We start from the raw sequence: 7918 nt of genomic DNA, 5'->3' as shown, positions 1-7918 counted from the left end.
GCAGACAGACATAAGGAATTTAATGTATCTGAATAAAACAAAGGGACAACTCAACTGATACTCACAGGTACTTCTGCAGGGAACAGCTAGCCAAGAGTAAGCATCATGAAATAGGACCTGATGGGCAGAAAGGAATCCAGCTTTGAAATAAAAGCCTGTTTCCCAACACTGAGAGTAATTAAACCATTGGAAAAGCTTCCCTGGGGAAGTGGCAGACTTCCCCAATGGGAAGTATACCACTGCTGGGTGATATCCTTTAGTCTGCTTCATCTCTCCCTACACATCCGAGCATGCCAAACAGACATACTGTAGTGGTCCCATGCCACAGGGCTTGTCTCAGAGCTGAGGGTCTTTGCCTTCCATGTGTCCTGCTGTGAAACAACAGCCTGAAGCCAAGGAGCATCTTTCCTAGTCAGGGCTTGGCTCTCACTCCCCTGGCAGAGTCTATGGGAACCTGGGGACCTCCAGACCATGCTCAGAGCTTCTGAGCTCTTATACTCAAGAGACAGACCCTGTTTATACTTTTAGAACTATGGAATTTGATGAAGAAAAAGGTATATTCAACACTGTGGAGTGAAGCACATGACAGCTATTCATACAGATTGCAGGTCCCTCCAGCACTGCCACCACTCTCTCGTTTCCTTAGGAAATTCTCTCTCATTAGATGCACTCTCTGGAGATGGCTGTGGTCCCAGAGATGCTGGGCCTAGCTGTCTTTGCTCGTAAGAGTCATCTCCCAAAGGCCATACTCTAGTCAAAAAACCTCTAACATGGCAGCCCACCCCAGAGAGGTGATGTCCCCTGCCAGCAGCCAGCAGCCCATGGGCAGACCTCGCCTGCAAGTCTGCCCCAGCTCTGCAGTCACAGGAAAAGCCCAGCACTCTGCACTGGCATGAGGGGAGGACAGACAGATATAACCATCTGTGCCACCTGTTGCTAGATTTCTTGCATCATCCCCAAAATGTACACTGTGACTGCATCATGGAACAGGCTCATTTTCCTAAACAGTCTGGCAGTGTCACTGGGGCCGTGCTTCCCAAATGAACTGTGGGGCACCAGAGCAGGAGTCTGTGCTCTGAATGGCATGACCATGGTTGTCATCAACGCAAGGGTCAAGCAACACAGCTCACTTCAAATTCTTCCCTGCCAAGTCTTCCAGACACCTGGAAGAGGCCAGCAAAAAGAGGGGCAATATTGCTTGTTCAGTTGTTTTTCCACTCATTATACATACTTCCAACCAAGAGACTTTGCTCCAACTAGATAAGCAATTGAGCCACAGTTACACTTGCTCCTAAATCACTGACTTCCCAGTAACCACTTTAAGATGGCAAGAACATCAAGTTAAGAAGCAGTAATTTTCCAGCATGAAGAGATGAGGTCATATCTGCCTATTCTGCTTTAGATTTTCCAGAGCAAGAGTGAGCCATTTCTTTTTATGCGTTGCAGGCGCCTTTCAAGCATACAGTAAGTTGTTTTCTAACGAGCTGGAACATCTTGCTTGATGACATCTCTGTTTAAATTGTTATTTTCCTCTAGCTGGGTCAGGACTTTCTGACTTTGACACAATGAGGAAGGCACACACATTTTCCATGATTTATGTATTGCAAAGGCTCAAGCATCCACACTGGCAGATGCAGCGCTCAGGCATCCACCCCTCTCCAGCCGATTGCTTCCCCTTCCTACCAAACTCTGTCTGCAACAGGGCATTCCCCTTTCTCCCCTCTACTTCAGGAGAGCAGAACCAGTCATGGTCCTTGCACATGGCCACGTGTGCCAATTTTCTATCTGGTCCTCAAGAACACCTGAAGGAAACAGCCTGTCTCACACCGAGGAGCAGCAACTCGTGCACCAGGTTCACTGTACAAATGTGCCTCTCATGAGCAACCCCCACTGAGTGACACAGCAATGCAGCCAGGGCTGCTGCCAGATGACTTCACCTGTCACAACTCATGGATCCTCATTAAGTACCTGCCAACTTGCAGTTATTTGCTTTTACAGTGTCCCCTGCTAGACAACAAACCTACCCGAGCTTCAGCAGCAGCGTTTCACAAATAGCCAGGCAGGATTTTTACCTTCAAAGGAAATTCCCAGCGAAGCCACTGCTTCCACTCCACTACTCTCCCTCTGACACCAGGTGTCCACCCTCCCCAGCAGGCATGGAGCAGCAGATGTGTGGCACACCACATGGCACAACTTGTTAGATCAAGGTTAGAAGAAATCCATAATAATGCTGTCTGAACTCACGGATAAACAAACCAGTTTAATTATGGGTATGCTTTCACAGAAAGAATTTGCCATTCTTTCATGGTGCTCTCCCAAGAATATATGAGGACCCCAAGAATATCAACAAACATATCCTCACATCACCCCTGCTGGGTGAATCAAAATCCATTTTACAGACAGGAACAGAAATCCATGGCATGTGGTATCTACCAGCCCCAGTGATGTGACAGCAGTGGAGTCCCTTGTTGGAAAGTGAGGCTTCCCATCACAGGCAGACAACTCATTTCGTCCATGTGCAACATCCTACCTAAAATATCACACTGCTTTCTTAAGTTTTGTGCTGTCACGCTTGACTTATCAGCAGAAAAACAGAATAAAGGCAATTCCTTTCTTCTTCCCATCCTCCGGGCCTGCCCTCAGATTATTCAGCAACTCAACTGCAGAATGAAAAGCCATCCTGTCTTTCCCAGCCATTCTCCTTAGAGAGGCTCTTGCTTTGGTTACACCAAAGACAGCAAAAAGCTGCATGGTAAAGACATCTCTGTCTATCAGGTTATATCAGGGGAGGTGCAGGTTGGACATTAGGAAAAATCTCTTCACTGAAAGGGCTGACAAGGGTTGAAACAGAATGCCCACAAAAGTGGTGGAGTCTACATCCCTAGAGTTATTTAACAGATGTGTAGGAGATATGATAATCTTAAAGGTCCTTTCCAACTTAAGTGGTTCTATTATCCTAAAAGCCTATCCCACCAAACTGCAGGAAAACTCTGCCCCTTCAGACACAGAGACCTGTGAGAAGGCACTACAGCCACCATGAATCAACTTTTATTTGCACTGCAATTTCCACTGCCCACACCAGGTAGCCCTGGCACAGAAGAGCAAAATGTTAGCCAAAAGTGGAATATCTTGAAAAAGAGAGAGAGAAGCACCACTACACTAAACACCCAAGGTAATCCTGCAGGGAATGTGCAGACTGAGCAAGAGCCAGCCCTCCAGGGGCAGTAAGGGTCTGGAAGTGTGCACACAGTAAAGCAATGCACAGGTCACCAAGAGCTTGGTCTCTCATCTTGATTGACCTTGCTGAGGTGCTCAAACAACACGGGAATAGAGAAATGGGAGTTTGGGTCTACTTGAATGTCAAAGGACAACTATAAGCTAGAGTAGTGCTTTGGTGACATTTAGGGTCTGGACTGTGCTCCCAGCCTTGTGTCAGAGAGCAAAGAGTGGACAAATGCACTGCCTGGACCCTGTGCTTTTGGCCAGACATTATTTGGTGGCCAGTGCCACCTCGTGGCACTGTCACCTGCAGAGAGGCCCAGAGACAAAGTAAGGGCTCCTTCACCCCTGCCACTCAGCCATGAACAACACAACTTAAAACAAAGGAGCTCTCTGGACTGCACAGCAACAGAGAAAAAAGAAGAGACCAGACTGTGTGGTTTTCCCCAGTTGGAACACCCTTGCAAAACATCCTCTCCTGGCCAGTTCCAGCCTGGGGCTCCAACACCTGTCCCTGTCAAGACATTTTTGCTAGCACAACAGAACAAAGCAGGTCCTCAGAGCACACTTGCAACTAAAATCTTTTACATGTGGTACAATTGCCCTTTAAAAAAAGGGAAAGCTAACACTTAAGAGATGAATAAGGCCTGGAGAGACTTGAATTTTTCTGTCCTGATGACACCAGAAAATTTGTTCAAAGTGTACTCTCGCAGGTAAGGTGTAGTTGGCATTATCCCAGCTCCCCCTGCTGTCTCAGGAGCTGGACCAACAAAATTCCCATCCATTAGTGATACTCACTAGCAGATCAAACAGTACTGGGCTTAATGATTCAGATGCTCTAGGTTCAATCTGCATTCAGAGCCCCTGCTGAAGGCTGGCATTTAAGATCTCCAAACTGGTGTTATGCCCTGATCTGCCTGTGTCACCACACCAGGAACTACAGTGACACTACACTACCTTCACCAGGGCAGAGCCTGGTTCTTCCTGCAGACTGACACACCAATCTCCTCAGGCCACTACAACCTCTTGTCTGTTGAAGGTGACCTCCCACCACTGCTGAGTCTTCCAGGGCAGCTTGATCACCAACCACTGTTGCAATATGAACTTCTCCTGAGGACTGCCTTTAGAGGCAGGTTTAGCCCCATTTGTATTTGCTTTTTTTTTTTCTTTAATATCTTTGCGCCTTTCAGCGGAGTGAAGCCTCAATCAGTGCACAAAATCCAATTACAGATGAAATTATAAGAAATGTCTGTTTGAAAGCCAGGTGCCTCCTTCTAGGGGAAAGGGGACAGCTGGGGTTACATCTCAACTACCCTGAACTTCCCTTTGCCACTACTTGACAAGTTTGGTAGAAGCTGATGCAGGAGCCACTGTTTTCACTGTCTGCACACAGCGGGCAAGGGTCACCACGGGTTAATCCAGGCAGCACAACAGCAGAAACCATTTCCTCTAGGGGCAAATAAAGCCTTCTCCAAACTTTCCCTCCACAACTCAATAACATAGCAAAGGTTTTGTAAGAATGTAGGTGAAACACGCAAGTTATACCCCTGAAGATGTAACACCCCCTTCCAGAAGACAGTCTGACCATGACTTTTTTTCCCCCCCACCAGGTTATGTTACGAGCAGGTCTGAGAGCACACACACAGAGCAGGCACCCCTGCATGAACACACCTGTAATAATAACTTCAAACTGCTTTACCCCAGCTCCTGTGGAAATCTTAGGAGGAGCCCTCCCTCTCTCTGCTATGTGACCCCTGCCTACTGTCTGTAGTGATATTTACTGTGGTTGTGGTCTCCCTCACACTGCAGGCTGGCTCCCAAAGCCTTTTCATTTTGCAACGTGTCAAGTAAATGGAAACACTGAGAGGGAGAGTAATTTAAGCATTCAGAAACCAAACTGCCATTAAAACACTGGCACACACAGGAACACATACTAATATCCCAAGGAACGATAGCCAATCTAAAAAACAGTAGGCAATTTTCCTCTGTCTCCTGCTCTTTTTATGGCTCATACTACCTGTCATAAGTAGCTATTAAAAAGCCCATACCACAGCATGGCAGAGAGGAGGGGGAAACCCAAAGTATACTACAGAACATTCTCCCTCAAATTCTGCCCATCAAAGGGAATTTAATCTCCAGCTGTCTACCATTTAAGAAATATCGAGTAAAATGGTGAGAATAGACTGCAAAATGCTGGGTTTTGCCATTATACTCACTACTGAGGGAAACATTTTTGATGGGGTGACCTTTGCATCGAGCTGTGTTCGTACTGAAATGCATTTTGCAGACCATGAAAAAAGCAGTTCCTTTTTTGACAGCTGAACTCAATACATAAGAACTATTTAAGAGAAGCTGCTTTACAAACAGCGGGTGGCAGATGACAATTAGTTTTTTTCTTCTATTATGGTACTGGGGAAGGGGGGGGAAATTATCACCATTAGTCACAGTGTGCTTAATACGACAACAAAGAGGGACCAGGCTCCCTCTATCTTCTTTCCCATGTTTTATTTTCCCTGTGTATCTGCACGCATGGCAGATATTTATTCCTTCATACACACACACTTATTCTGTGGTCTGTTCCCAATTTTGTCTCCCTTTGCTTTAATTCAACCCCAAATATGTTGAATATTTAAATATGCTAAATGCAAATCTGGGCAGCTTCCTGAGCTGTGGAAGCTGTTTTGCGCCGGTCCTTGAAGATTTGGGATAAAAAGTTGAATCCAAGCAAGATGGGGATTAAAGAGGGGGAGGGGAAGAAGAGAGGGGGCACAGCACAAATCCTCCACCAGCACCAGTCGCTCCCTCGGGGGTTTCCATTACACAGGATGAGTTTCTCTCAGAATGACACCTGTGCCTCACCCCGGTGCAGTTCTGAGCGGTTCCCTCCCTCCAGGGATGCTGGGCCAGCCCACCTGGTGGGCAGAAGGGGGTGGCTGAAAGCCAGAGGGGCTCAGTGGCTGCAGAGCAGCAGGAGCTGGGACAGTGGGAATGTGGGACTGGGATAGCGGGAATGCAGGACCTGGACAGTGAGAATATGGGACCGGGACAGTGGCTGGGCAGGGCATTAGGAGACCAGCATGGCAAGGGCAAAGATCCCAAAATTGCTGGGAAGAGAGGCAGTGCCCTCCAAGCCTGGTCCCTCTGCCACAGGCAGAGGTGGCCCAGGAGGGCAGCAGCCCTTGTGGCCTTGGGGAACAACAAACCCAGCACTGCTTGGCCACAGGAAGACCTGGCTTTGGAAGCACCATACTGCATGGGGATCCCCAAAACACCACCTCCCTCTGCAGAGAGCTGCTCCCCTTGCACAGCTGACAGCCCTCCTCTGCTCTGTGAGCTGGGTCTGGGAACACCAGCAGAGCCCAGATGGGTCTTCCCAGCTCAGCTCCTTCATTCCCAATGGCCCCACCAGCTAGGATGCTGCTCCGAGCTGTGGTCCTCACCAGGAAGAGCTGCAGCAACCTCCTGTTGTGTTCCCTGTTTGTATCACCACATGGTGAATTTATTCTGCGCTGCCCTGAATTAGAGAATACTTCTTCAGAACCAGACAAGGGGCTGGGCTGAGCAGGCAGCACCTTTTTGCTAAGAAAAGGACTAATTTCACCAGACTGTCTGAAGAGAACTGACTGTTTTGCTCAGCTTAGCAGGCACCACATCAGCTGAGGGGACAGAGGCCACGAGGGCTGCAGACCTGCCTTCAGCGTGGGCCTGAGGGGGCTGTGGGAGGCACCAGACGGAGACAGACATTTATTGAGCACATTCGCATCAGGCAAGAGGTTAAACAAAAGGGCAAGCAAAACTAATAAAAAAAATCCTATCAAGAAGCTATTTGGCCATAAATGAACATCAGGGTGGCAGCATCACATGTGATGTTCCCAAATACTTTCTTTTCCCCTTGAAGGTCAGGCAGCCCTTTAATAAAATTTGAGAATCGCAGCTGTAAAGTCTATTCCTGCCTCTGTTCTTTGCCTGCAGAGAGAATATATATGCATGAGGCTGTATTTCAGATAGCTGGGGCTAAGGATAACTCAAAAGATCTTCAAAAAAGGATAAAAACATCCTTTGTCATACGGCTGCTCACAAACCATGATTTTGGTTGAAAATAGGCACAGTCATATGAAAAGCTACACAGAGCATACAAAAGGCAACAAACAAAAGTACGTGAATTCAGGACACGGCTGAATCATTTTAATATCAGCTGAAGCTTTGAAAATGTGATTAGCATATAGTTAGGAGACACTTCTCCTTTGCATCTAAAAATACCGTGCCAGCTCTGGAAGAGAGCAGCCACCAGCAGAGCAGGAGTTGCATAAGCCTCCGTGAGCCATTGTCTACTGGGAGCAAAAGGGCCCCAGGTGCTTCCTTGGTGTTGTGGGAAGCAGCAGATAGTTAATTTAGCAGTTTGATTTTTATGACACTTAGCCTAACAAAACCATCAAGGTCAGCCTGAAGTAGTGAAAAGACATAGGTGTCCACACCATACATTGGCATCCTTTAATAAAAGGCCACGCATCTCCTGTAGCACTTAAAAAGTGATACTCATTTTTAAATAAAGTGGAGAACAGCATTAAGAGCCCGGTCTTGTGGCTCTGATTTGCATAAGTCCATGCCCCCACACAGCAGGGACAATAAAGACCTCCATGAGCTGCTCTCAAATCAGTCCAGCTGGCAACGCTCTCTCTGAGCCATCAGAGCCTGGTGG

This window comes from Empidonax traillii, unplaced genomic scaffold, assembly GCF_003031625.1.
Source record: "Empidonax traillii isolate 1590-97213 ecotype Southwest subspecies unplaced genomic scaffold, ASM303162v1 scaffold166:size2381449, whole genome shotgun sequence".
Taxonomy (NCBI): Eukaryota; Metazoa; Chordata; class Aves; order Passeriformes; family Tyrannidae; genus Empidonax; species Empidonax traillii.
The sequence above is the reverse complement of the archived record's forward strand: the minus strand, read 5'-3'. Positions refer to the sequence as shown.